General features: G+C 57.1%; 1 protein-coding gene across 1 annotated transcript in view; it reads right to left on the minus strand.

Annotated features, from left to right (window-relative positions):
• Positions 1–5,018, minus strand: part of PDGFRB (platelet derived growth factor receptor beta) — a 61,724-nt gene extending 56,706 nt beyond the window's left edge. Inside the window, exon 1 of the mRNA XM_024199792.3 lies at positions 4,902–5,018. The gene's annotated coding sequence lies outside the window, so the exon portion shown is untranslated. The remainder of the gene's footprint in view (positions 1–4,901) is intronic.
• Between the last annotated feature and the right edge of the window lie 982 nt (positions 5,019–6,000).

The following is a 6,000-nucleotide window of genomic DNA, read 5'->3' on the forward strand; positions in this document are numbered from 1 at the left end:
ACAGGAGAGCGAGTGGGGACAGACAAAGAGCGGCAGAGAACGAGCCCGGGTGCATTTGCCAGGAGGGTTATGCAGCACAGGCAGGGATGGAGACCCGCTGCTCTCACAGGTCCACCTGACGGACACGGTCCACCCCTGCTTGTTGGGGACACCCTCAGAAAGGCCTGGAAGGAATCGAAGAGATTCTCTCAGCAATGTGTCCCCAGTCCTGCCAACGCCAAGCTCAGCCTGAAGGGGAGCAGGCGTGGCAGAGAGCAAGGGATGTCCACCCGTGAGAAGTGATAGGGACTTCCACTAGGATCCCAGTGCGCTGATGTCCCAACACACACTGATCTCCGCTCTAGGCTGCAGGAGGAGGGAGTGCTCAAAGCCAAGCTCTTGACCTTCTCTCCAGCAGCAGGGTAGAGCGGGGCAGGGAGCCCAACCACTAGAGCTTCCATCCTCTAGAAATTTAGTTTCATGGCTCCAGCAGAGGCGATGGAGACCTAATCACTGGCGCTGCCACTCTCCGTGGATGCCGGGGACTGGGGAGCCTGTCCTTGATAACCTGGAAAGGTTTCCTCTTCTTTTGGTGCCTCCGTACAGGGGCAAGGGAGCTGGGACCCTGGCATTCCATTCTTCTCATCCCATCACTCTAATGCCCTGGGGCCTCACTCAGGATCAGGGTCCCATTGCTCTAGGGGCTGGCCCTCCCCTGAACAGCAGGTAATCGCTTTGGGAGGACACTAATCTGAGCTGGATTTCCATGCTTTCCTAGGACAGTCTCTGGCTGCAGCCAGCTCCCCAAAGCTACCTTCCCTTCTCGGCCCTCCAGACACAGCTTTGAGAACGATCAATATGCGTTCCTAGGCCTGGAGGAATTCTCCTTCCTAAATAAAGCCACATCCATGTTCTCTTGAAAAACTCCCAGGCTGGAGGAGAAAAGCTTGGCAGCTGCGTGCAAAGGGGGGTGGGGGAGCTCTGAAAGGTGGTCGAAGCTCCCAATCCCTTAAACAAGGGGGGCTTCTATTCTGCAACCAGTTTCCAGGCAAATAAATTGAAACTGAAGTGACTTCCAATTCGCAAGGGGAGAATGCGCCTTCAGAAAAAGCGGCTTGCGATGGTGTATTTTCTCCTGGCCCCAGTTCAGAGAAACCCACAAGCAAACATATTTTTTGTATAAATAAGACAGTGTGTCTCGCCAGTTAAAGCAATTCAAACATGAATGTAGCAATTTAATTGGTGCCAATTACTGTGTCTCGGTAACATTAAGATTTCAGTCACAGCCCCTTAAAGTGCTGGGCAGGCCAAGAATATGAAGGCAGAGAACCCAGCACGCAGGGCAGCAGGAGACAGGCCTGCAGAATCGATCAGCCGGCTTAGGTTGCCTGCCAGGTCTCTGGCTACTGAGTGCCACTAGTAAGTGATAAACCCCCTTCTGGGCAGGGCAAAAAGTCCATCTGCTCCATGAGGTGTTGGAACCATGGGAAGCTTATTCTCTTCCTGCCCAGTGCCCACCCAGAGACAAAACGTTCCAGCTTGCTCGCATCTTGCCCTAAGTTCTTTGGTAAGAGGGACAGGAACTAAGGATTCTCCTCTTCAGATGTGGGCACAAGGTGCCTTGGGAACTGGGTTTTTGATCCAGGCCTGTCTCTGCTCCCGATATACAGGTACAATGTGCCAGTGCACTTACTCATCTGCACACCCTCCAAACAGGGCTTCGTTCCTGTTCCCACCCCCACCCCCAATTTCAGATTTGCTCCAGGGGCACACTATTGGGTACTCTAGTGCTGGGGAGAGGTGGGCGCAGCCAGGGATGTAGGAGAGCTGGCGTGATGGGTGTAGGCAGGTGTGATGCTCGGAGGCGGGCGTATGCCATGGCAATTGGGTACACTACAGGCATAGGAGAGCAAACACCACAGCGGGATATACGTCATTTACATCGCCTCTCACTGAATTTTAGTTGCCTGGGGGCATCATTTCTTATGGGGACTTGCCGGGGTTTGTTTTCTGCACCGGCCCTTTCAATGACAATCTGCTGACTCCTTATGTAACCATCCTCATTCTTACTGATCTCAGACATGGATCTAGCCCTCTGGGAAGGAGGGCAGTGCCCAGCCAGCAGGGAGCACGCTGCACGGTGGGGGAGGAGCAGCAGTGGTGTCTCCAGCACCCTGTGAGTGGGACATTCTGCCTGTGCTGCAGGGAGAGGCAACGGACTGGTATCATCTGTGCATCTTTCAGAGGGCAAGCTCCACCGCTGACCTTAGCACTTCCTCTCTCTCCACGCTGTCCCTTCTGCCCCTTCCTCTTCCAGTTCCTGCCCCCTTCACAGGGCACTGCGGGCTCTCAACACATGCCATGCAGCACAGCACTGCAAGGTGCAATTTGCTCCTGTGGCTGAAGCGTTGGATCGAGGCCCAGGAGAGATCTGGGGTCAATTTCCACCTCTGCCACAGGCTTCCTCTGCGACCTTAGGCAGCTCACTGACTCTCTGGGCCTCAGTTCCCCATCTGTAAACTGGGGATACTAAAACCTTCTTGGTCTGCTTAAGCAGGGAGCTCTCCTGTCTCTTGCTGGGTGTATGTGCCCCATTAGTACAATGGGGCCTGGATCTCACTCGGGGCCTCAAAGTGCTACCGCAATGAAAATAATAATGCTCAGTTTCAATATATTGCTCGGTTCCAGAAAGACACTGCAGCTCCAGACCCAGGCAGGCCCCGCTGGGGGGGTTGGAAGCTGAGGGGGCCAGAGGGGTGTTTGGTTCAGGGAGCCTAATTAGGCATTTGGGGGGTGGGGAATAACAACCCAAACCAGCCTCATTATGTCCTGTTTGCCCAGCAGAGCAGAAGGAGCTTTCTGGAGTGGTTCCAGCGCTTGGGGAAACAATACCCGGTTTATACAATCCCCTCAAAGATCCTCTTTGGGATTTCAGCCCCTTTGTTTAAACAAAACAAACAAACTCCCAGAGGCCTTCATTGACAGGACGTTGACAAAGCCAGAACAATCCCAGCCTTCAGGCGGCCTCCGGGCCAGAGCTGGGCTCCATCGAAGTCAACAAATGGGGCCAGGATTTGGTCCAGTCCCCAGCTCACAGCAGCAGACTCCCACCCACCCCCGTGGAGGGGTAGCTCAGGGCAGAGTGGAGCCTGCAATGCTCAGGTACAGTAGGTAAGAGCCAAACTTCACCCTGCTTCATGGGCCTGAGACAGTCCCCCCCCCCCAAGCCCCCCCCCCCCCCCCCCCAGCCTTACTTGTGTGAGTGAGGCCCACACACCTGAATCAGGGCTGTAGGATCAGGCTCAAAGAAAATGCTCCCCGTTTCTGCTGCTGGGCTGATAACCAGCAGGTCCTCATCTCAGCGCTGTCATAGGCATGGCTGTCCTGCCCAGCACTAATTCCCTTGGCTAATTGCAGGTTGCGACCGACACTGCATCCCGGGCCCCCATAGCCTTCGGAAAGTCCCAGCCTGCACTAATAACCCTCTGATGTGAGGCTAGAGAGTAGATGTGGCCACCTTCCCATCAGCCCCACCCAAGGGCTTGTTATTCATTCGGGAAGCCCTGCCTCCTTCACAGTCTCACTTTCAGAACATCATAGCCGCCTTGCCTGGCCCTGGCCCTCTCTCGCCTGACTCCCATTGAAATGGGAGGAGGGGAGGGGGGGACTGGAGCTGGTGCTTCACAGCTTTCCTGAAGCAGGGCCTAACATTTGCCATTACCCCCCTTCAATCCTTGATCTTTTGCAAAGCTCCCACTCAGACGAGCAGCACTCCGCTGCAGAGCCAGGCTAGACTAGACTGAATGTTGTGGCCGTTGACCAAAGACCACCCTTAAAAGCATAACTCAGCCGTCTCTGTAGAACCAGAGTGACACCCCTGCTTTCGAGTACCAGAGTACCGGCCATGTGGGTACCTGCTTCCTCCCACAGTGCCCCACCAATGTGACTTTCTTTGATGGTAATTCAATCTCTGGGGCCCATTCAGATTCCGGCCTCTCAGCTCAGACTACCAGCGAGCAGGTCGCTGGTGGTGGTGCTTTTTGTGACCTGAGCGCATATCTCCAGTAGGAACTGGAGGAAGACCCCGACTCACGCCCCAGAGAGCACTAAACAGCCATCCTGCTAATAATAATAATAAATAATAATATATGGAGATATCCTATCTCCTAGAACTGGAAGGGACCCCAAAAGGTCATCAAGTCCAGCCCCCTGTCTTCACTAGCAGGACCAAGTACTGATTTTGCCCCCTAAGTGGCCCCCTCAAGGATTGAACTCACAACCCCGGGTTTAGCAACCACTGAAACAAATGCCCAGGAGGTGAAAGGTCACTGCCCATCTCCTGAGCCCTCCTGTCCTGCTGCAGAGGCATTTCTCAGCCTTGTGTTTCCCTTTCGAGGACCAAGTCCTGGAGAGATGCTGCTAACCTTTGCAATTGCTGCCATCCCGGATCAGTGTGGGCTGCGCACAAGGGACCAAGCCATGAGCCCCAGAGGCGCGCGCTGCCCTTGGGACAAGCCAGCCAGATTTGTAGCCGTGGGGAAGATCCCCGCAGCCCTGATCGCTGCTCCCGCCCGGGGCACCACCAGCGGGCTCTGCAGGGGCCCCAGCTCACTTCCCCGGCCGTCCGGGCGGGATGCTGCGCCGCCTTGCAGCCCCCTCGCCCCTTCCCCGGCAGCTGGGCGCTTGGCAGCACATCCTAGGACCCGGGGCGAGGGCCAGGTGCGAATCCAGCTGCCTGGACTGGCGGCTTCCAGGCTGGGCAGCGGAGTCCCTTCTTCCCCGCCAGCCGAAAGCGGCTCCTGGCCGCGGGGCTGAGCGTGACCCCTGCCCCGCTGCCCGCCCCTCCCCAGCGGGGCTCGCCCGACGGGATTTCCAGCCACCAGAGCGCAGCGCAGCGCAGCTCTCCCGGGCGCGCCGCTTACCGTGCGCGGGGCTCGCTCCCCAGCCTCCAGCCGCGAGCGATTCCTCTCCCTCCGCCTCTTCTCCCGATCGCCCTGCCCTGCCCGCCGCCTGCCCCAGCGGCTCCGTGCCTCCCAGCTCCCGGCCGCTCCCCTGGATGGGCTCGGGCTCGGGCTCTGCCGCTAGCGCATCTCAGCGGACCCTAGAGCATCGCCGCGGGCCGTGCGCCTGGGGGCCCTTCCGTGCCGCGCTGCGGAGAAACAGCCCGGCAGCCGGTGGGAAAAAAATACAACTGGAAAAAGCACAGAACTTGGGGGGAGAGGCTTTGGTCCAATAGGCAAAAGGCTGGAGCCGTCTTTAAAACTTCTTCCCGTCCTTCCCCCGCCCCCTGCCAGCTGGAGCCTTTTCCAAAACTTTCGATTCAAAACAAACAAAAAGGAACCGAGCTCCAAGGGGGAGTTTCACTCAGAGCTGGGGCGGGGGGGGAGGGCTTGGACCTGAGCTCTGCACAGCTCCCAGCTCAAAGCAAAACAAAAGCAGAGACAAGCACCCTGCCCTGCCTTTCCTCCTTGGACTTGAGGAAACAAGAATGGGCTCAGCTCTCTCTCTCTCTCTCTGTCTGCTTTCAATTCTGGCCTTTCTCCCGGTCGTTTTTTCAACCCACCCGGCTTCCCATTTTCCCCCCTTTCTCAGGATATGAGGGGATGTTTAGAAAATCCACTGCCCACGCCAGCCGCTGACTCATGGTTGTATTAAAGAAGGCCTGTATTAAAGGGACTGCATGTGCCCTCCAAGGACTGCCACAGCGTCCCCAGCCCTGACAGAACCACTGTCGTGATGGCCCCGACTCAGATGCTGTCCCGGAGTCGTTTCTCTAGTGATTGCCTACATGCACGCATTAGCTGTACGGTTTTAACCAGGCTGCTGTAGAGAAAGTGCTAGTTCCAGGGCTTCATTTGTGCCAGGGCTTGCCACAGCAGAGCCCTGGCACCTCTGGGCTTGGCAGTTCAGAGCCCCAGCACCTCCGGGCCTGGCAGTTCAGAGCCCCGGCACCTCCGGGCCTGGCAGTTCAGAGCCCTGGCACCTCCGGGCTTGGCAGTTCAGAGCCCAGCACCTCCGGGC

This window comes from Terrapene carolina, unplaced genomic scaffold (genome assembly GCF_002925995.2).
Source record: "Terrapene carolina triunguis isolate 2854851 unplaced genomic scaffold, T_m_triunguis-2.0 Scaffold629, whole genome shotgun sequence".
Taxonomy (NCBI): domain Eukaryota; kingdom Metazoa; phylum Chordata; order Testudines; family Emydidae; genus Terrapene; species Terrapene triunguis.